This window comes from Cynocephalus volans, chromosome 4 (genome assembly GCF_027409185.1).
Source record: "Cynocephalus volans isolate mCynVol1 chromosome 4, mCynVol1.pri, whole genome shotgun sequence".
In the NCBI taxonomy this organism is placed as follows: Eukaryota; Metazoa; Chordata; class Mammalia; order Dermoptera; family Cynocephalidae; genus Cynocephalus; species Cynocephalus volans.
Window position 1 is genome coordinate 84,079,094 of NC_084463.1, and position 24,007 is coordinate 84,103,100.

General features: G+C 35.6%; 1 pseudogene; it reads left to right on the forward strand.

Moving 5' to 3' along the window:
* Nucleotides 1-24,007, forward strand: part of LOC134374800 (rho GTPase-activating protein 20-like) — a 138,584-nt pseudogene continuing 114,577 nt past the window's right edge.

Genomic DNA, 24,007 nt, shown 5'->3' on the forward strand with positions numbered 1-24,007 from the left:
TCGACAGCAGCAGATGAGAAGAATGGAAGTCTATAATGAATTTGTCCGTAAGAGAGCTGCAGTGCTCTTTGCTACTGATATTGCAGCTAGGGGGCTGGGTAAGAAAACTTCCTACAGTGAAATTTCTGTGATCATGGGAAACATGATTTGCTTGTAAGGTGTATTTTGGGAAATATAATAGATTCACATAAGTGGGCTTTCTTTTCTTTCCTCTTATTTTGTAAGAGGAAAAATAAGTAAATTGATGAGAGTGGATTACCGTTAAGAATTTGTTGGTGAAAATTTCCATAATATTTGCATCTTTTGTGCTCTTACTGTTTTTTTATTGATAATTTTACCATAGAATCCTGAGGAACATATAAAACCAAAGGAAGATTAAACATTTAAAGACATGAAAAAAAACCTGTTTCTTTGAAAATTGGAAACTTGTTGATAGCTATTGTCACTCATTTCACAAGAAAAATCAATGAAGTCCATCTTTTTACCAACCATTCTAATTTTTATTTTAAAATCACTACACGTAATGTATTTAAATTTATTTTCAAAAAGCCGCTGTGTTAGTTTACAACTTGTGGCTTTGTGGCGGTGGCATGGGGTGGAAGTAATTAGAGAGGAACACTAATTAAGAGGTAGGAAGGAGCAAAGGATGAGAATATATAGGTGGTAATTTGAATTCTTCAATCACTTAATTTTATTATATTTGTTAATTATGGCAAATTTTTAAACATAAGCAAAATAAGTTTAATGTCCTCTTATATACACATTATCCAGCTCTAACAATGATCTTTGTCATGATCCCCCTTTTCCTCCTGTCTGTCTTGGAGTATTCTAAAGCCTATCTCAGGCATATCAGTTCATCCACATGTGACAGGAGATAGCAGCCAAATATGCATATTTTTAAAGCTCTCTGGGCTATTTTCTCAGCCCTGTAACAACTCATTTCCCCACCCCCTCATCACTATTTGGCTATATAGTTTTGAAACATTTTGATTGTGTTTATATGTATTTATATGTCTCTGATTTTTTGAACCTAAAATGCTTTAGGTCAACAAAAGCAAATTTTGAACTGAAGTTTACTCCTTTTAAGGGCCAGATTCCTTTCTTAATTATAAAATAATTCTAAAAAATCACACGTACTATCTACTTACAATGTCATATTTTCCTTGGATTTTCTTAAATCAGATAGCAATCAATGTAGCCCTTTTTGTACCCTTTCTCTGTTGCATTTTACTCCCCTCTCTCCAAACACACTTACTGTCTTATGTTTGGTGTGTAAACTTTTAGTTGAAGGTTCTTTACCTGTAGTCCAAAGAGTCTGTGATAGAATTCAGTGGATCTGAGAACTCTGAAGAGGAGAAAATTACATATTTTCACTAGCCTTTAACTGAAATATAGCATTATGAAGGTAAGCAACAAACTATTATAGTTTCAATAGTACCTATGACTTTGTCACTTACTGAAATCCTTGATGTTTTCATTTTGCATTAGTTTTTACAGATATCTTGGAATATTATTTACACTCAGTCCTATTTAGATGTTATGGTGGTTATTAGACCCACGATTAGGTCATGTTAGTTAATGTAGTAAACAAGCCCATACATTAGTATATCAAATTCTATAAAAAATATTGATGTCTATAGTTTTTATTAGAAATGTTTTCTCTTGTAGTCCTATATGTTTTCATTTGTGCATTTAAAACATTATTTTGAGGAGTTCATAGGCTTCAACTATGGCACAAAATGTCAAGAGCCTGTGTTCTAGTTTATTTTTTAAAAAGTATTTTCTGTGGATATATTCATTAGCAATTTCTAGTATTATCTTGGGTCTTCTAGAAGTTCATATAAACAATATCGTTATACATACTAGTCTGTGACTTGCTTTTGAAGTCTTTCCATGTTGGTGTATAAAGATCCAGTGTTTTTATGAAGAGTACCCCATAGTATGAATTTATGCAGTTATCTATTCATTCCTGTAAATAATGAACACTTAAAGTTGTTTTTTATTTTCCATTACAAACACTTGCAGTGAATATCCTGAAGCTCTCTTTTGTAAATGTCCAAGAACTTCTTTAGAATATACCAGTATCTTTTTAAACTTTATTCTTAATTTTAATTTTTAATAATACACGTACATGGGTGTAAAAATGAGTTAAGGGAACATGCAGGCTCTGCTAGAAGTAACTCCTTAACTTTTTTATTTCCTCTTGTGTTTAGTTCCATATTCCTAAGTAATCTTATGTTCTGCCATTTTTAAATCTATCAAGTTTAGAAATTATCCAGAAACTTCCTTTTATTACCTCTCTAACAATCAACCGTCTTCTGCTACCCGCCATCTATTATATATTGTTATATCACGACTTCTGGTTAAATAAACCTTTTTTTATTTACGTTGTTTTGGTTATAAATTAATTGCTTCTGAGGAAAGTGTAGTGTATTAGGGCTACTTTCTTTCTTATGCTTTCTTTTGCGATTTTCTTTGAGTTAATAATTAAGTTGTTACAAAATTTTGCTTAGTTTTCCATGTTCCCAGTTCTAATTTCTCTAATGTTCAAGCAAATGCCACATTCCTAGTTTACTAACAGTTCAGACACAGTTCTGTTTCTTTTCCCCTTGGGACCTCCCTTTTGCAGCTTCTGCCTCTAGTTCTAATCTGAACTGGTTGCTCCATAAGCCGTATGCACGTTTCTCTTCCTAGGACTCTTCTTTCTAGATCTCTGTCTTCTTTCTTGGCTTACCTTTTTTTTCTCCCTTTTTAATCTTATTTTCTAATAGCTTCCTAAGCGTACATGGGAGGTAAATTTTGAGTCTTTGCATATCTGATAATGGCATATCTTTGAATGATAATCAGGTTGGGAATAGAATTTTAGTTTGAAATTTTCTCTCTAAATTTTACAGATATTTTTCATTGTCTTCTAGTAGTCAGTATTCTGTTGAAGGTGTTTGCTTTTCTGATTCTCTGATTCTTTTTTTTGTAACCTGCTTTTCTTTTTCTAGATATACTTAGGATTTTCTGTTCATCCAGTGTCCTGACATTTTATGATAATGTACCTTAGTGCAAGGTCCTACTTAGTTGTTGTGCAGGCATTCAGTGTACATTTTCACTCTGGACCCGTACTTTAATAGAATTTTCTATGATTAATGAAATATTCTACGTCCAGTACTGTAGCTAGTTGCCACATGTGGCAATCGAACACTTGAAATGTGGCTAGTGGAACTGAGGAAGGGATGAGCGTTTAATTTTATTTAATTTTAATTAAACTTGAATAGCTACAATATTGAGCAGTATAGAGACTCATCTCTTTCAGTTGTAAGATACTTACTTTTGAATTGCTTCTTGGTGTTTTGGTTAAATAACATTCAATATTTATGTTATTTTGACTATGTAATTATTGTTTGCTGCTGAGGGAATTAATTCCTTAGATTGTTTCTTATACTTTTTTTTTGCAATTCTCTTTGAGTTAACAACTGCCTTATAAAATTTCTCCCCTTCCTCACCCTTATTTACTTTTTTTTTTTTTTTTTTTTGTCTTTTTCGTGACCGGCACTCAGCCAGTGAGTGCACCGGCCATTCCTATATAGGATCCGAACCCGCGGCGGGAGCATCGCTGCGCTCCCAGCGCTGCACTCTCCCGAGTGCGCCACGGGCTCGGCCCCTTATTTACTCTTTCTAGAGGAGTATTTGACCTCTTTGATCTTCTAATTTCCCTGTTCTCTCCTATTGCCCATCTCTTTGTCCTTTTCGTGTTCTTTCTGGAGTATTTCTTTGACTTTATATTTCAACTTCCCTAATAAAATTAAAATTTTTAAGTGTGTAGACCTCCTTTTTTACAGCCTCTTGTTGTTTGATGGATGCATGTTTTCTCTCTCTGAAGGCATTAAGTTTTTATGTTTTCTTCTCCACATTGTTTCTGTTTCTGCTCTGTAGCCTTTTCTCTGTCATTCATGTTTGAGGCTTCTCTCAGTTTTCTGCAATTAGATGTCTTTTTATATTTAGCAATGAGGCACCAAAAAACTATTTGAAGTGATTTGTACATGGATGAGGCTTGTTGACTAATGGCCTTCATTGTGAGGGGATTTAGACAGAGTCGATCATTTTGTGGAAGACACAAAATGTTGAAGTATATTGTCTTCCAGCATTTAATCTCTCTAGGGAAGAAAACCTCAACCTCATGAGAATTGAGCTTGCTGCTGGCTCTCTGGAAGCCTAGCAAGAAAGTAGACATGCAGGCTTTCCCTCAATACCCCTGTTTTCACTCTGCCTCTGCCTTCTACTGCATCTGGTGTCCTGGGGTCTGAAGCCTTCCTCCAGATTAAGGCTCTTGGTCTTGAGACCCAACTATACAGGAGAGGGTAGGGGACTTGAGACTCTAAGTACTGCTTTCAGCCCATCTTCCTGTTTGTAGCATTGTGACATGCCCCTGCCTTCTGAGTCACCTGCTTACTTCAAGTCCTGAGAGAATTGTTCTAAATATCTCTGTTCTGTTTTTCTTGGTTCTTTCTCCACATACTGAAATTCTGCCCTTTTGAATAGATCATATGACTTAGTGACAGTTTTTCAAAAAAAAAAATTTAACATTTACATGTATATTTTTGTGGGGTACAGTTGTGTCGTTTCAATATATGCATATACTGCACAATGATTCACTTAGGGTAGACAGCATAGTTTTGTACCCGTTAGTCCACCACTTCCCCCACCACCCCATTTCCCTCCTGGCCTCTGGTAACTGTTGTTCTACTTTCTACTTCTATGAGAGCCAGTTTTTTTTTTAGATTCCACGTATGAGTGTATGACTTAGTGACAGTTTGATGCTTCTAAGTATCATTATCTTCCAATATCTTTTTGTGTGCTCAGCCCTTTTCCTTGATAGAAATTGATTTGAAATCCTTGCAGCAAAATCAAGGAGTTGAGAGCAGGATTCTCTGGAAATGAATGGAAACTTCTGTAGCCAGAAATATATATGGAATAATTATTGCTAGGAAATGGGGAGGGACCTAGAAAGACATTACTTCGGATAAAGGTGGGAATAGCAGGAAAAGTAAACCTTCATTTAAATTTAGAAACTGGTTTTGTAGTTCACTAGGTCCCCATGAAAAGTGGTTCTTTTAGGTTATTAAATATCAGGGTATTTCATTATTTGTCTGACCCAAAGCAGCTTGTCTCTTCTATGTCAGATATGAAGAAATCTCATTCATACACTGTCATTAATTTAGGTTCACTTTGTCAAAGAAAAATGTTTATCTCTTGGTTCACACAATTAACTTTATTTCTAATAGGATTCACAGATGATCTGTTAGTTTGATGTGATAGTCATAGAAAGTTTGGGCAAGCAATATTGTAAAATATAAATAGTGCAGCAGGACAGACATTTAAACTGATTTTTTTTTTTTTTTTAAACTTGACATTCTTTCTTTGTAGATTTCCCGGCTGTAAATTGGGTTCTTCAGTTTGATTGTCCAGAGGATGCCAACATGTATATTCACAGAGCCGGTAGAACTGCCAGGTAGGTGTAGCGGCCCATTTCTTTGCTTTTGATGCTAAGTACAAAGCATGCTTCCCAACTGCAGACAAAGAATGGAAGGATTCAGGTACATTTAGTGCTGGTTTGGCATTTTGTGGTGTGAGTTGATAACAGCTTCACAGCTATTGTAAATCATTATGGCAGGTACTCGATTAGTGCTGAGAAGAATCCATGAAAAACTTACTTTAGTTTTATTTTAATCTTCCCTTACTAAACTTGTCAGTAGAACTGCTCACTGAGCATCATCTCATCGAATCCTAATGATCTCTCAGGTATAGGACCTACTATTCAAAGCTCTGTTTTCAGGTGAGGAAAAACTGAGTCTTTGAGCAGTTAAACAACTTGTTCAAAGATCTACAGAGCCAGTGCAAAGCAGTATGACTCCTCTAGTCTAGATCTTGTCCTCTTCTAGCGTATAGGCTCTAGTAAGAGGCAAAGCGGTGTGGAGTCATGAATTTTTTTCCTTTCTTCCTAGTGCAAGAATTAGAGGCATTGCTGGAGGCCACTCCCAAATATTTCTTTTTGTGCCCCTCTCCCCCAAACCCACCACTCCATGAAAGCACCCTTTGCTCAAGAGCTGTGGGAGAAATAGAACATAGCAAAGTCAGTCATTTGAAACTAAATGGCATAGAAAGGTATCTGAATTAATGAAAAAGGATTCTACGACATGTCATTGCTATTGAGGTTGCAGTGAAGCCTGGAGATGAATGCTTTTGGTAGAATTATAAATAGTTGACATCTTTCTGGATAGCATTTGGTAATGCTTATCAAAGCCTTAGAGTTCTTCTTTTTGCCTTTGTAATTCCGCATCCAGAAATGGATCTTAAGAAAATAGAGATGAATAAAGTTTCCATAGAGATGTTTGTCTTACTAATACTTGTAATGTTTAAAAATTGATGGCAACCTAAATATTAATCACAATAAAGTTATGATTAGTTACAATTAGCCACAGATGGACTGTTTCTTTGGTTTTACATTTTCTCAAACCTGGATTATTGAGGATTTATGATATGGATTTCAATGTTGATCTCACTGGACCAACAGTTGCTTGTGATTTCAAGCCACAGGCTTTTGTTTAAGGCTTTCCCAGGGATGGCAAGATCTTTAGGCCCAAGCAAAGACTGTACTTTTCTGGCAAGCTTCTTTTTTCACCTGCCCTGTGCCTGTTTCATCAAGAGGCTCCAGGTGTGAAAGTTTCCTCTATCCCTTGCTCATCCAGGAAGTCCCTTTGGAGTTTAGTCTAAGATTTCTTTGGATCTGTAGTTTTCAGGTGGCTTTGGAAAAAAATATAATTTTTGTTTGTATATGGTAACTTCTTGTTTGTTTCAGCTGGTGAAGGTTTTCCTGTCCTTCTATGGCTTAACAAGAAGTAGAGCTCTTCTTTCCTATATGTTTTTTAATTTTCATAAGCGATGTTTGAATGTTTGAGTGTTTAAATGTTTTTTGATTGATTCACATTTACCCTGAGGTCATCTTCAAATATGGGTTATAATCAAAATGTACTCACTTAAATGTGTTTCTTTGACCAGCATGAAAGAAGGGAGAGAATAGTATAATAATAAAAGACTATTTAAAAATAGGGTTTATATCCTATAGGGTTCAAAAATATGTCTCTTAATTGCCATTTTTTAAATGTTTTATTTTTATTTTTAATTTTTGGGTGGGTATGGTGCATGGATCAAACCCTGGCCTTGGTGTTATCAGCACCACACTCTAACCAACTGAGCTAACTGGCCAGCCTCTCTTAATTGCAACGAGTGGTATAGTATTTTGAACAACAAGCAATAGAGTTAGAACTGGGTTCTGTGTATGATGTCATTGTGTATTCAGGCAAACTTGTCTTCAGGATTTTATTTCTTCTGGTATCTAAGTCAGGTGGGACATGGGTAGAAAAGCAGTGTGTTCTCTTTTCCATTTTATAAGAAAGTGCATGGTGCCTGAGTGGTTCTTAATCTGTTGGGTACATGTTTGAATTATTATTCATAGTGAGACATTCTGAGAAGTCATTATTTCTCCAGTGTTTAGTTCTCAGTAAATGTGTGGTATGTATACATGTGTACCTGTACTTAGGTACACATCTGCATCCTATGGTCCTCTGGATAGGTAAGTTGGATATGGTGTCTCACAGCATATTGGATGTCGGGCTTACATGCTCTTAGATGTACCAATGATATAGACCTGGATAGGGCAGACCAGACTGACTCCTTCCTAGAATACATTTAGCAGTATTTAAAAATGACTCTCCCTATATGAAGATTATTGGACATCTCAGTATACCAAGAAAAGGTCCAAGACGGAGAAGTATTTCAGGGTTCTTTGTTCCTGGAGAAGTTGTTGAAAATCTTATGTAGTTGAACATCTTATGGAGTTGAGCATGCTGTGGTGAGCATTAAATTGGGTCTTAATGACCGTGGAGAGGAAGAACATCACAATGATTGTGTCTGAAGAGAGAGAATACTAATTTGAAAAAAAAGTTTTAATGTAATTTTTAATGTAGTCATCAATTTTTAAAGTACAGCCTGTTTGACCTTTTGTAACAATTAAAAATATTTTGAATTGACTATTTAGATGTGTAGTCAGTGGAAAGGTTTAGCATATATAATGCTTATTTTGTTCTCTGGTACTTTAAAAGTTGCCATTAATGGGCTTAGAGATAATTAGAAAGTTTTGTGGCCATAGGACTGAATAATTGAATAGAATAAAGGCTAAATTAAAATTTGAGACTAATTAAAGTCATGTGTTAGGCTGTAATTAAAACCAGGTTGCCAGATAGTATTTGCTTTTGGAATTGAACTGTAATATATGAATATAGGAAAATGAATTCGTTAGCAAATAGCTAAGATTTGGGGAATCTGTTCTTTCCTTTCTATACTTTAAATAAAAATAAGGGGTGATTCAGGTACTTGTTGCTTTGAAGTACTTATTCTGTTTTAATTTATTCACCTGTCTAAAATTCTTTTGCTCTAGAGCCATCGAGAAAAACTTCCCTTTATTTTCCTTAACCACACACACACCTTAAAAAAAAAAAGATCTCCTTTAGGGACAACTGAAGCAAGGGATATGAATATAATTTTATAAAGCTGTATCCTGTGGTGCATTCTACCACTTGAGAGATTCTCTTTAGGGCTTACAGTTTTTGGTACTCATAAAACCAAGCTCTTCCATTTCTTATAAAAATGCCCAGTTGGAAATAGAAAAGATTTGGGAATGAAAGGTAGGCACACCTCAGATACTCCTAACTTTTATAATGCTTTTATTTGGGGAGGTTTGGGGGGGCCTGTGGGAGTTTATGTATAACTATTTTCTTTTCCAGATCAGTAGAAGGTAAAATAATTTCGGCAATATTCTCGCTTAGCTTTATTTGTCTGGCTGCATTTTGTGACTCTCAGAAATTTCATGAGTAATTTGGGTAGCAGAATGTGATTCCACTAGGGGACAGCAGAGGCCAAGCCTTTGCATTGTACGCACACTGGCAGCAGTTTAGATCTTAACAGCAAATGTGAAGATGGAAACTAGTTAAAATTTCCAATAACGTGAAGAGTTATTTTGTTTGTGGAAAATACTAGCACTTTCTGGAATAGATATGGGATTTAAAAAAGTTTCTTTAATTGGTTTGTGAATTGAAGTAATAAAAGTGAAAGGACAATTTCCATGAGCATTAACTTAAAGGACAGGAAAATTTGCTAGTGAAAATTCTTTCTTTTATTCCTTTCACTTAGATTCGTGAAAGTCCTGTCTTCATTCTGCTCCTTCTAGATAGAGGCTGATGCTTCCTTATGTGGTAATTTGCCATTGTGTGTTGGTATCTAGGGTTTAAAGTTTTAATAGAAGTCCAAGGCAAATCCTTCATTTTGCATCTTGAAGGAGTGAGGAGCTGGTGTAGAGTATAGCTGTAGAGTAGATAGAGGACTGACATTTCTTAGCAGTCTACATTTTGTCATGAACTTACTTCCCCATCTTGTCTCCTACTGTCCATTCAATACAGCAGGTGGACCAATCCTTTTAAAACACAAGTTAGATCATGTCACTCCTCTGATGGCTTCCCATTTCATTCAGAGTGAAGGCCAGTGACATCCTGGGCCTATGCTGTTCATTCTCCCTTCTGCCCTTCCTTTTTCTGTTCTGCTCTTGTTCCCTGTGCTCCATACTGGCCTTGCTGTTTCTTGTACATGCCAGGCATGTTCTTGCCTTAGGGCCTTTATATTCACTGTTTGGCTCAAATGCTTCCTCAGGTATCCACACAGGTATCTTTCTTACCCTCCACCAACCACTTCTTTCCCTGCTCTGTATTTTCTTTTTTCCATAGCCCTTTCTGCCTTCAAATATGAATTTCAAAGTGTTCATGGAAAGATTCATATCATCTTTTAAATTTATTTTTCCACCAACTTTTTGAAGTACCCTCGTATACTAGAGCATTTACTTAGTATATTTTTTGTTTCTTTCTCCCTATTAGATTGTAAGTTCCACAAAGGCAGCAGTGTTTGTCTAGTTTATTGATGTATGCTATGTGCTTAGAACAGGTCCTGGCATATAGCAGACATTTGAGATAATAAATCCGACTTATGAATAGATCTTACCTAATATGTTAATTATCTATTGCTGTGTAACAAATTGTCCCATGGCTTAGTGGCTTAAGGCAATAATTTACCTCATAGTTTCTGTGGGTCAGGAATCCAGGGGTGGCTCAGCTGGGTCCTCTGGTTCTCAGTCTATCACAAGGCTCCAATCAAGGTGTCATATGGTACTTTAAGCTCAACTAGGGTTGGATTTGTTTCCAAGCTCACTCACATAGTTGTTGGAGATTCATTTCCTCCCTGGCTGTTGGTCAGAGGCATTTTAGTCCCTTTTTATATGGTTGTCTTCATAGGGCAGCTCACAACTTGTCAACTGACCTCATCAGAGAGAGCATTATGAAAGGGCAAGGAATTGAAAGGTGGAAGCAGCAATATCTTTTATGACCTAGACTTGTACGTCACATTCCATCTTATCTGCAGTATCCTAGTGGTCACACATCTGAGCCTATTCACTGTGTGTGAGGTAACTACACAATGGTGTGAATACCAGGAGGTGTGGATTATTGGGAATTATCTTAGAAGCTACCCATCACACCCAGTATCAAGTTTTATTAATAATTTTAAGGATAAAGGCAATCTCGAGTTATAGGTGAAGCAGGAAGAGGTCTGGGACCTCCATTACAGCCCCAGGTATTTTCTTGCCACATTAGGGTGTACTCTGCCCAGCCTAACACAGAAGACTCTAACTGATGTGTGTGACATATCACTTACACAGATGGGCCATTTGTATACTCAGGTGCAGAGCTCACTAGAGAGAAATATCCACTGAATCCATGGATTGTGAACAACTCTGGTACATTCTATTAAAAGCCTCTCATAGATGAGGACCCTCATGCTAACAGCGTTTGTCTCCCAGGAGGTCTGTCAGTATGTTTACGAGGAGATTTGACTTTGGCCATATCACTTTTTTGTTTGTTTGTCTGGCATCCTCCTCCCTACTTACCCCTATACCACATGGGGAATGAATGGATTGTGGCTTAGCTATTTACTTCCCAAAATTTGATAAATATTTGTGTAAATAATGGGTGAACTCATTTAGCCTGTAGAGCAACCTTATGAAAGAGGTTTTCTTACTAGGAAACTTTTTCTCAGAGACTTGAGGTAAAATGTGTCTAAGATTACTCAGTTGAGTAAGTACCAGGCCTGGGATTTATACTCAGGTCTTTCTGATTCTATAGCTCGTTCTTGCCAATGTGCAGCTGTTTACATTTAATGGATTCTAGTGGGTGCTGCTCCTATGCAGGGCTTCTAGAATGCATGAAAGCCAGGTACTTGGAGAAGGAAGGTTGATGTCTTAAATTTGCTGCCATTTGTGGTCATGAAGATAAACTAAAAATGTAGTCGTTTTCTTTCTTATTTGGACTGTGAGAGCCAGATATCCCATAGTTGTTCAGACATTGTCTTTAAAAGTCAGGAAACTTAGGTCTGAATTTGATTTTGTCACCTAATAGCTGTGCACCCTTGGGTCAGTTTTTAAATTCCTTAAGGCTTAGTTTCTTCTCCTGTAAAATGAGGTAATCATATCTAATTCTCAGTTGTTTCCTGAAAGTACAGTTTTAGGTAGAATCAGTACTGCTTTTATTTGAGTTTTATTTTTATTCTTATCTATTAAAATTTAGCTTTAAAAAATCCTTTTTTGGGGGAACAGAGTTGATAGAATTTAAGATTTCTACCCTTTGTGAACTCTATAAATCCATTTTCTTAATCAGTGTGCTAGAAGCTTTCCATGCAGTATGTATTAACCGGCTTGGTTTCTTTCCAGTTATTTTATGGAGAACTTAATTTGTCACTGTTGAGTCTATCGTGATATACCTTTTTGTTATTTGAGATATTAGGTTGCAGATGACTTACTTTTTCCCAGAATATTTCCAAACCTATTCTTTTTTCTCCTTAGAATCCAGTGTAGAGTGTTTAGACATCCTGTAAGTCAGAGATACCTTCTTTCCTGGAATCAGCTCTCTTTTGTACCATATTGTGTGGGAGGAACAGAACAGTTGGACTCAGATTCCTTATGGCTGTCTTTCTGCATCTGCATGACAGACTGCACTGTTCTTTCATAGTGACATGAAATCTTGGGGATGGTTGCCACAGGTAAGGCTGAGGTATAGGGAGAATGGGAAGATTCAGGGAAGGAAAAAAAGAAGGACTGTGGAATAGAGTGTAATCAACAAATGTTTCCCTTTCTCCACCTCTTGATTATGCTTGTGTTATGAATAATGACTAGTATATTAATAGTCACAGTTGTAGAATTTCATATCCTAAAGGGACCTAGATCATCTTATTCAAATGTATAATGTGTAAATAAGAAAATGTAATAGATCGCAATAAAATCTTATCAAAAATTGTATAGCTAATGAATAAATAGTACGACAGTACTGGAACCCACTTCTTTTGGCTCCAAATCTAGTGTTTTATCTCCTCGTATAACATCTAGTGGTCACTTGCTTTCCTTTACTCACCAAATATTTATTGAACAACTGTTAGGGACACATGTGTGTGTTAGGGACACGTAGCACATTCGTACATCCTCAGATTTAATGGTCAAGATGTGGAAATACACTAATTTGGTAGTACTAGGATGTGTGTTAAATGAAGTAAGAGTGATATAAGATGTCCAAAAGCATATAGAGTTAGTTTTTTACTTATTTTTGTTAACTTGTATTTTATTACCAAAGTAATGCTTATTCGCCATGCAGATTCTAGACAATAATGGGAAAACAATTAAAATTATTTAAAATCTACCACCCAGAAAGTTTTTTTTCGTGTATGTTTGTGTGTATATATTTTTTCAGATTACAAAAATGGAATTGTGCTAAATAGACCCTTTTGTAACTTGACCTGTAATCTGGGACACCAGGTGGAGAGAACTTGGGGTGACTAGGCAGTTATTAACAGGGCCAGATCAGGGCAGGGTGGAGTGTCTGCTTATACCTCCCAACTACTGTTAGAGACTTTATTGGAATGGAGTTGATGTGTTAGAGAATTTGAATTGAAGTTAAAGGGTTATTGGCTTTTGGGTAAAAAGCAAATTATTGCCAGAATGGCAGGGCTTTTTTTTTTTTTTTTTTTTTTTTTGCTTCTCTGGCCATAGTTTGAAGGTTATTTTAATGGAAGAATTACCATGTGCATCCAAGTCAGTGGTCTGAATCTCCTATTTTAGCCAAAAATACTAGTGAGCTGCAGGATGTGGAGATAAGCTTTTTGGTATTAGTTAGACAGTCATGATCAACCTACTGAGGATCCTTGTTTCTGGACAGCATGCTGGTATAATTGAAAAAGCAGTGGATCCGAAGTTTAAAGTCTGATATGTAGTGACCAGCTGATTTTAGGCCAACTTCCTGGTATTTTGGGAACTTTATTTTATATTTGCGTCCTCTACTGATTGTTTGCTTTTAACATCAGCAAATTAATGTAAAACGAAGTTCTTTGTAAATTTGGATGAGCTGCGTAAACACAACATGGCATTAATAGTAATGGTGAAGATGAAATTTTTGTTGTTTCAGATGCAGGGCTTTTTTATATGGTGCCTATATATGTCTTAAAATAATCTATTATGGTGACTACGGTTAATATACTATATTCTTGAAAATTGCTCAGAGTGAATGTTAAATATATTCTCACCACAAAAATAACTCTGTGAAGTAATGCATATTTTGATTAGCAAGATTTAACCATTCTACACTGTATATATACTTCAGAACATAATGTTGTATATAATAAATCCATACAATTTTATGTCAATTTGAAATAAATTCTAAAACAAAAATCTGTATATGTGGAGTTTTAAAATGTAAGTATTATGAAGAACATTTATTTCTCTTGTATATATATTTAGCCTTAGGCCATGGATATTGCTTTTGAAGTCTGAAAGCTACCTCATGGGTAAATAGACTTTATTCTTATAAGCATTAAAACAAAGTGAAATGGCTTATGCCTTCTTTATAAAAAGAGCTTTTATTCTTGAAAACTGGAAATTTTTTAGTATTAGTGTGTAGGAGATAATTTGTGCTTTACGTTGTTTCAGGGAAAAGACATGTATAATGTAAAATAGGTAAAATGGCCAGTGATGATCTTTTTAATAGATGCTTGCCTTGTGGGATTTGGCTTTGGATATTATTTTCCATTTTCCTTTGGGGAAACTAAACTGCACTGTTACAGTCTGTCTTAACCTTGTGTGGCCTTTTATATACATATTCTGTTAGCTATAGCTTTAAAAGGTTTGTGCGTGGCCCCTTTGTGACTTTAATCCCAATTCGTTCTCACAAATTCTCTCCGGGTGCATGAATGGGTAAATAAGATAGATATAGATGACTGGCCACATTATTCCTGCTTATGAGTCAGAAGAATCTCAGAGAACATTCAGTGGATGCCTTTTTGATGTCAGAGAGTTCTCTTAACCCTTTGCCCTAGTTCTTGCTCTATGTAGACTTGTGGGCCTATTTATTTTATCATGCTGTCTCTGAATTTTGTATAGAATGTTGAAAGGGTTGACAATCTTTCAAACCACTGTTTTCCCTCTTCCCTGATTTTTCCTGTTTGGGCCACACAGAGTAAACCTTTCTACTTCTGAAGGCCTGAGGGCATTTTGGTACTGCTTAGTGGTCAGTATTAACTGATTTTGTCCTCTTTGATCCTTGACGTGTCCCTAGTGAGGTCTTGGTGCTTCAGAAGTTGTGATGTCCCCAAATATCTCGTCTGCTTAGGGTGTCACCTCTTTATGTTATACACTAATAACTTATGCCTTCATGGATGGCTTAGCCCAATATTGCTGAGGCAAATCCTTTAAATTCATATTTCTTTGTAGTGAATAGATATGAAAAACTTTCAGTCATATTATTCTGTGTTAAAATATAATAAAGAACGTATGTGGTACTACTTTTTCAGTTATGAAATATAGTTAGTAAAAGGATTAAGTAAGTTGTATGTTCAGCTTTACTCTTTCCTGCATTAACTAGAAAAAGCAAATAAGCATGAAGACAAAAGTATACAGGGGATTCTTAAATGCTGCCTTTTCCCCATGGAAACCTTGACTCTCCCATCTGTATCCCTATCCCTAATGTTTGACTAATTCCTAATTATTTCTGTGGGTCTCAGCTTAGATGTCATTTCTTCAAGGAAGTTTTCTTGTCTCCTAGACTACATTAAGTAGAGCTCTCTGTCATACTTACACGTAGCTTCCTGTATGTCTACTAGTTCACTCATAACACTTGATTGTTATTACTAGTTTTAATTACTGGTTTTAATGTCTGTCCCTAATAGCTTTGTAACAGCCAGGACCATGTCTTTTTTGTGTGTGTGACCAGTTAGGGGATCGCAACCCTTGGCTTGGTGTCGCCCGCACCGCGCTCAGCCAGTGAGCACACCGGCCATCCCTATATAGGATCCGTACCCGCGGCCTCGGCACTCCCAGCACCGCTGCGCTCCCAGCGCCGCACTCTCCCAAGTGAGCCACGGGGTCGGCACCAGGACCATGTCTTTTTTATCTCTGTTTCAGTGCCTAGCCTATAGAGGATCTTTAATAAAATGTGTTGAAAATTAATGAATGAACTTGAAGAAAATTTAACATTTCGATAAGTTTTATATTTTCCTGTCTGAATCTGTGTACACATAAGGATATTTACATATTTATCTTATGAAAATGAGATTAGACTAGAGTTTCACCTTATTCATAGGAGTTGAATTTTAGAGCCAACATGTCAGGTAAAAATTGCCCTTCAAATCTTACTTTTCATTTTTGGCAGCTGGCTGGTACAGGGATAGAACCTGGACCTTGGTGTTATCAGCACCATGCCCTAACCAACTGAGCTAACTGGCCCGACCTCAAATTTTAAAATGCAGTATAGTACCATCTCTCAGCAAATCATCAAAGTCAGTTTTTCCTTTCAGCATTCAATGATAAAGGTCTTACAGTGGTATTCAGTCTCTCCATGCAGAGGCATCCACGGTCTTCCAAAAACAGGATCTTATGTACCTTTTTAGCAGTCTTTCCTGTTGTCCATTTATGTACTCCAGCTTTGGTGTTCACTCTTTACTAAATTTGCCTTGTACTTTCTGGTTTCTACTCCTTTGTTCATGTAATTCATCTTTGGGATACCTTAGCTTTTTCCTTTCTGTCAAGGCCCACCTGAAATGCCATCTGCCATGACTATTTCTGTTTATCTCTGGCTAGCCCTGAGTGAACTCTTTTTACTTCTGTGTTGGTGGCATTTATTGCTGTGGTTGACCTTCAGCACTTATTTACAATTCTGTGACTGTTCTCTTGACTCTCTTGCTTCTGTGTTTTTGTCTTTCCTACTCAACTGAGCGTTAGATAACAGAAGACAGGGATTTTCATCTTCTGTTTCTTTGTGTTCTTCAGTTTATGCCTGACACAAAGTTTCTCAGGAAATAGTTTATTTGGTTAATTATAAAAATTTCCCTTTGTATTTTATAGCTTGAATCCTGAAGAGAGTGCTTTGAGATTTTTTTCTTTTGTTTAATTAAAAATATTTCCCCAAATACCCAATTTCATTGTCTGTTTTACTAGTTGCATGTCATAGCTGACACTAAGGTATCAGGAAGTCTGTATGCACGTAACACAAGAAGCTTAAGTAACTACAAGATGCCTTGTGGCCCATGTTAGTACAAATTTCTGAAGGTGCAAGTGTGAAATAAGATTTTACTAGGTGAGGGAAGAGAAGTTACATGGATTGGAGGTATGTGTTTTATCTGAGCAGTGATCCATTTCTTATAACTGATGTCTCTGAACAACTTTATACCCAAGGTATAAATAAAATTCCCAGGAAGATTAATTGATTTCTTTAATATGTTTGCTGCCATGTTCATTAAATGACTGATTTTATTAGATCCTCTAGTGACTTGAGCGAGAAATCGTCTCCATGCTATATAAGTAGACATTTATTTAAGAAATGTCCTTTGGTTGGTTTCTTTCTTTAAGATCTAGCTCTTGTACTGTGGCACAGCCTAAAAGTCACTAGGAATTATAACGAGTGATGAAAATTTGATATGAGGCATTCAGAGCCCTAACTTTCTGCTGCCACAGAAGGTTAAAAACTGGTATTCTTAATATTTACCAGTTAGATGAATTTGCTTCAGCGTTTTTGTTCATCATACTGTTAAAATGTAAAAAGCAGGTTGCATTGATACAGATTTTCTTCTTGTTTAGGTACAAAGAGGATGGTGAAGCTTTATTAATTTTGCTTCCCTCAGAAGAAAAAGGGATGGTACAGCAGCTTCTCCAGAAGCAAGTACCTGTGAAGGAAATCAGGTAAGAGCTACGTGTTGTTTTTATGTTATTATTAGGAAAATAAGGACATGAAATTACTGTGCTTAATTATGTATACCAAATTCCCTTCTAATCCAATCAGCTGTCTGGTTTGTGACTTAAAAAAATAAAGACTATTTTTTTTTTTATTAGAACAGTTTTAGGTTCACAGCAAAATTGAATAGAAAGTATGAGATTTCCTTCATACACCATGCCCCATACATGCATAGCCTCCATTTACCAACATCCCCTGCTAGAGTGGTACATCTGTTACAGTTGATGAACCTAAACTGACACTTCATTATCACCCAAAGTAAGTTTATGTGAGGGTCAGTCTTGGTGTTGTATACTCTACAAGTTTGGACAGATATGTAAAGATGTGTATTCACCATTATAGTATCATACGGTATTTTCACTGCACGAAGAAGTTCTGTGTTGTCTATTCCTCTCTCCCCTCATCACCTCAGCCCCTGACAACTACTAATATTGTTACTGTTTCCATGGTTTTTTCTTCTCAGAATGTCATACAGTTGGAATCATACAGTATGAAACCTTTTGATATTGGCTTCTTTTACTTAGTAACATGCATTTAAGTTTCCTCCTTGCTTTTTCATGGCTTGAGAGCTCATTTCTTTTCAGTGCTGAGTAATATTCCATTGTCTGGATGTAACAGTTTATCCGTTCACCTGCTGAAGGACATTTTGATTGCTTCTAGGTTTTGGCAATTATGTATAAAGCTTCTATGAATACCCACCTGGATGTTTTCAACTCCTTTGGGTAAATACCAAGGAGCATGATTACTCGATAATAAAAGTGTGTTTGGAAGACAGTTGGGCAGTTTCTCACAAAACCAAAAGGGGCTACCGTTTTGCATTTTCACCAGCAATGAAAGAGTTCCTGTTGCTCCACATCCTTGTCTGAATGACAAGTTTCAGTCTCACTTGTATTTGGGCTGTTGAAATGCTTTGGCTTGATTTCTCTAAAAATAATTTGGAGGGTGGTTAGATGGAGGAAGAGTGGTCGAGGAGGTAGAAGAAACAGAATTGGCCACAAGTTAATAATTGTTGAGGCCGAGTGAAAGTTTTCTACCTTTGTTTATTTTGAAATTTTCTAAAATTAAAACAAAAAAAGGAAAAACAACCTCATCCACCACCACACATTATCACCCCAGCTTTTCAGGAACAAAGTGGTTCAGTCTAAAATCAGGGAAACAAGTGGGGTGTCTTGTGAAACCTAGAATTTTTCTCTCCTGTAGCCCCAGTGGGCAGAGTTAAGTACCATCCCTGTTGTATTATGCCTACTTTCCAAATAGAGAAGTCAATATTTATATTCTTTTGCTATTTGTTTATTACTTAAGATTGATTTTGTGTTATTTGACTAAAAATGAAAGCAGTTATAAAAATGATATTAGACTTCACTCTATTTTATTGAGGATCCATCTCCCATGGGAGACTCCTTTCTATTTTTGTAGAATTAAGAAGTAACTAGGGCTAATTGCGGTGTTAATCTAAGTATCTTTCACTCACTCATCAAGGGATGTTTAGAGAAAGTGTCTGTGTCATTTCCTTTCTCTTTTGATATTCGTAAGAGAATCAAATTTATGTCCTGTGTAATTTTGGTCTAATCTGGGTCATAGATGAGAAAAAATGTTACACATTGAAAGATAATACTGAGGAAAATAGGAAAAGATTGTGCACCATTTTTAGTCTCTAAAATTGAAATATTTTTATTTAACCTTTATCTTTTTGTTACAAAGAATCAATCCAGAAAAACTTACCAGATGTCCAGAAAAAACTGGAATCCTTTTTAGCCCAAGATCAAGATTTAAAAGAAAGAGCACAAAGGGTAAGTTGTTTTTGAACTGGATACATTTGTTGGAGTGGAATTTATGATAAAATTAAATTTCATCATCTTCTGTTCCTTCTAGGTTGCATGCTCATGTTTCAGATATTCAAGCAGTGTAATTTTCAGATAGATAAGTCTAACTTATTCCTTAACTTTGAAAAATGGTTTTCTGTTCATTTGCTTGGTAGCTGGCTAGTGTGGGGATTCAGACCCTTGACCTTGGTGTGTTACAAGGCTGTACTCTAACCAACTGAGCTAACCGGCCAGCCTGAAAAATGTTTTTTATATTAACCTGAGAAAATCTCTATTTGTCTATAGTCTTAGAAAAGACATATGGAAAATCCTCTTAAAGATAATTTTTAGATGCATGATGGCCTGGTTTCTAGTATGTTTATAAAACATACTAGTATGATTTGAAAACTGTGGTCATAAAAAAAATGTAGTAAAATGGCCTTTGAATTGTCATCTATAGTTATTCTAGTATAAATTACAGTATAAAATTAAAACTTTGAAATAAAAAGCCTCTTTAAAAAGTATGTTCTCTTGTATAAGAAATGTAGGCTTGAAATGAAAACAAATTTACATGGGTTGCAATTTAAAATGTATTTGCTTTTGTTAAGATATTAACTTTCATGAAAGATTTGAATGGACGTTCAAATTAAATAACATACTGAAGAAGCAAAATTTCTGAAACAGAGGAGGAAGAAACCACAGTAATAATACTCTGCCAGTTCCCCAAGATGGGTTTTTACCCTGACTCTGAGGGGACAGATATAACAGTCTATTATTTGCTTAAAATTGATGGAAGTGTCACAACAGTGGTAGCGGGACTGAATTTAAAAAGTAGGCTGCTTCAGTTTATCCTAAATCCCCATTCTGTCCCTCCGTTGAATTCTTAAACATATATAAAATTAATCATAGTATTTGAATAGGAGTAAGAAAAAATATTAATATTCAAGTTTCATGTACTATAGTTTTAGAAGATTACTTACAGCTCTTTCAGAAAAATTACTTAGGACTAGATGACAAGATGCTATTAGTTTTTCAGTAAATTAGGTGCTCTGTCTTTAAATGTGACCCAGAAAAATATTTGTAGCCTTAGTTTCACTTCAGCTGCTGAAATGAAATGAAATGTTTTGACTGCAGTTTGAGTGATTTGAGAAGCTCATATTAAATCCAAGAGTTATTCTGTATCTAATACATGTCAGTATACTTGTGCATTGCAAAGATACATTGCTAACCATGATGTTTGACATTTGTTCATGCACTTTTTATCATGCGAGCATCACAAAATGATTTTTGATCTGCGTCTAAATAAATGAGATTTTCTATTAAGCCAGTGCTGCAATTCAGCAATCATTTAATTGCTCACTGTGTGCTTTGTACATTACTTTGTGAAGTGAGAAGGTATTAAACGAAGTGGAAGATTAGGTTAGGTGTACTTGTAAAGAACCTTATATTGTTCATGAATTTGGACATATTTGAAGGAAATTTAAATAGTTTCTCCTTTATTTGTTGAAGCATTGAATTGTAGGTGCCTACAAAATTGGATGACCAGGGTGATCCACAGTTGTACTCCTGCTTCCGCAAAGCCTTATTTAAATTTAGTTGCTGCTATATTACTTTTAAAGATGATTTTGAATTGGATATTTTCCCCATGTAATAATACATAGACTTCTGCATTTACAGCTCTAATTATATTTTCCTTTGTTTCTATTGTTTTTTATACCCTCTTTCTCCTCCACTATGTAAACTTATGAAGGCCGAACTGTTTTGTTTGCCTTTATATCACTCATAGAAGCCAAGGGTTTTCCTCAGGAAAAGCAAATGGATACATGATTATACAATTCTTTCTGTACCATACATCCAATATTACATATTTCTGATTCTTCCTTTGTAATGTCTCTTCTGAAACTGTCATCATGAGAATAAGGTAGTATAGGGTTTTAAAAATTCTTTACTTCGTTCAAGTACATAGTCATTTATTTAGAAGTAGCTCTTTACAGGTGTGACTTAGAGGACTCATGCTTGAATACCATTGTAAGCTAGCTTATCGTTTAGATCTCTTTTATGATAATGAATATTAACATACATTTATGGAGCAACTACTGTGTAAGATGTGTTTGTTTTCTCATCCCAGCTATTTAGATTTGCAGCAAACTTGTATTAACTTGTGAATCTTATTTATGTTCCTCAGAATTTTAAACATAATAGTATGGAAGGAACTGTAGTTTAATGAATGTCATGGTTCTTGAGATTACATTTTAATAAACTGGGGAAGTGCTATGTCATATGAGGCAGGAACATCTGTTTTCATAACAGTATATCCTGCACCAGTGCCTGGTACATAGTTAATGCTCACTGAGTCTTTGGATGACTGTGTGAATGAATAGATAAATATTGTTACACAGGGTTGGTAGCAAGTAATTAACTGGTTAGGCTGTTGTGCAACCATCAGGACTTGAGTTGCTTGAGTTTTTAAAAGCTTCAAGTTGACTTCAAGGGCGTGGAAAATTTAATTACTTTGAGAGCCTTTTCTTAAGTAATAGGTGCTACCTTACTGTCTTTTAAGTGGTTGCTGAGACAAGGGACTCTTCTACTTTTGGGGTGCCAGCCATTTCAGCTGTCATATTGGAGAGACAAAGAGGAAGCAAGATTGAGCACTAAGCTATATGGACCTCATCATATATATCACCAGTAGTCTTTGGCATCTTCATAGGATTTCGCTGCCAGTAAATAATTCTCTGTGGGATTATTTTACTGCTTATTGGAAGTCAGTGTCACGATTACTTGTTTTATACTGAGATGCACTCTGAGAAAAGGCAGTATAAAAGTGCATTTGTGCTAAGGAAATTCGTTTTCTCCAAGAAAGTGGAAGTCAGATTTCATGTTCCTTTGGGGCCACACAATAAAACCCTGTCTACTTTCCAATTTAGGCAAATATATTCAGGCATCTGAGACTTGATAACATGTAATGAGTATGGGGCATTGATTACTATGAGAAGAGGAGGGTAGAAAAGATTAGGCTGCTTCACTGAGATCTACTGGCAGCGTTTTTACTGAGAGTGGATATAAGGATGTCACCTCTTAGTTTTGGGGAGTGAATGCCGGAGAGATCTGCTTTATGTCCTAACAGTTCAAAACTGCAAATTTCAAACTTTTAAGTTTTCCTTCACAGATCATGCTGTTTGATCCTTTTAGCCTTTACTCATGCTGTTAATGTCTGTTTGGAATACCCTTCACTTAGCTCCTTCTTGGCCTAATTAACTCATGATTTATTACGTTAAGGGTTGTTTCATCTGGGAAACTGCCTGTACAGTTCTGGTTATGTATGTGTACCTGTGGTTTCCAAAGAGCAGGATGATCCTTTGGCATACAAGAAAGAAAATACTAGGTTTCGTATTTATATATTTATCTTGAGAGAAAAAACACTAAGCTTTTCTAATATTAGTTGCTTTGACACCGTCACTGTTTTCTCATATGTTGTTATATATAATATAAAAGTATAAAAATGTTATATATAATATAAAAGTGTAAGAGTGGGAGTTAGTGAAACACAAGGGGTTTGTATCAGTATCTGTACTTATTTGTTGGTTTTCTGCATACAGCAGTGTATTTTAATTTGTTGTGTGTGCGTGGTTATCTTAAACATCCAAATTTTGTGGTTATCCTCCGTGGTATAAAAGCATACTGGACATAATTAAGTCAAAAGTTAACTAATATTTCTACCTTGCTCTTGTACAGTGTGAGACCCTTGGAACACTTTCCCAACTCAAATGTTACCATTTTCAGTATTTTAGTTTCACATTTTCTCCTACCTCCAGTTTAGTCACTCCCTCCCCCTCAGAGAGCAGTGCTTATTATTTAAAACTACAGCAACATGTTTACTTATTTGCTCAAGTCTTTCTTGTGACCTACATTTTCCTTTTGGAGTTAGTTTTCTTCTTAAAATACCATTTTTTAGTAGTTCTTTCAGTGAGGGAAGGGTATGTTATTAGTAAATCTTTTTGTGTCTGAAAATGTTTTTCTTTTACTCACAAGTGTTGGAGTCATTGGGTGTGACAGTTATCTGATCTATTATCCCACTGTCTTCCAGCACATGCTACAGCTGGTGTCAGTCTAATTGTCAGTGTTTGTAGTGATTTGTCTTTCTGATTGCATTTAAAATTTTGTCTGACTATTCAGTGATTGTTCTTGTACTTCCTGAACCTGAAGATTCGTCTTTTTCACCAGTGCTAGAAAATTCTCAACATTGTTTTCTGTATTTAAACTCCAATTTGATATATGTTGTCTCTTCATTTTGTTCATATTTTGTAATCTCCTTTTTATATTTTCTGTGCTGCCTTTTTGTTTAATTCCTCAGATTTATCTTCCAGTTTAACTCTGTCATCTTTTTGTGTACGTAATCTGTGTTTTTAACCCAACCATTGATGTTTAAATTTCTGTGCTGATTTTTCATTTCAATGGGTTATATTTAGTGCGTTTTTTAGTCTGCCCTAAGAAAAAGGTACTATCTCATTTTTTCTCACAGTTTTGATTTCTTATGTTTTTTAGTAAATGCTAAACTTAATAGAATTATGAGGTAGATACTCAAAAAAATAATTATCTAAATTTCTTGGGAATGTAAACTCCTTTGACACTGAATTTTTTTTTACAATATTTGTTAATTTAAAATAATAGCAAATGCTGCTTGCTAACTTAAAATGGTTTTTAATGAAAAATAATTGTCTTCTAAAATAAAAATTAGTGAGAAAATAACACCATTATATATTGTTAACCATACAAATCTCTTTAACATCTGCTGAA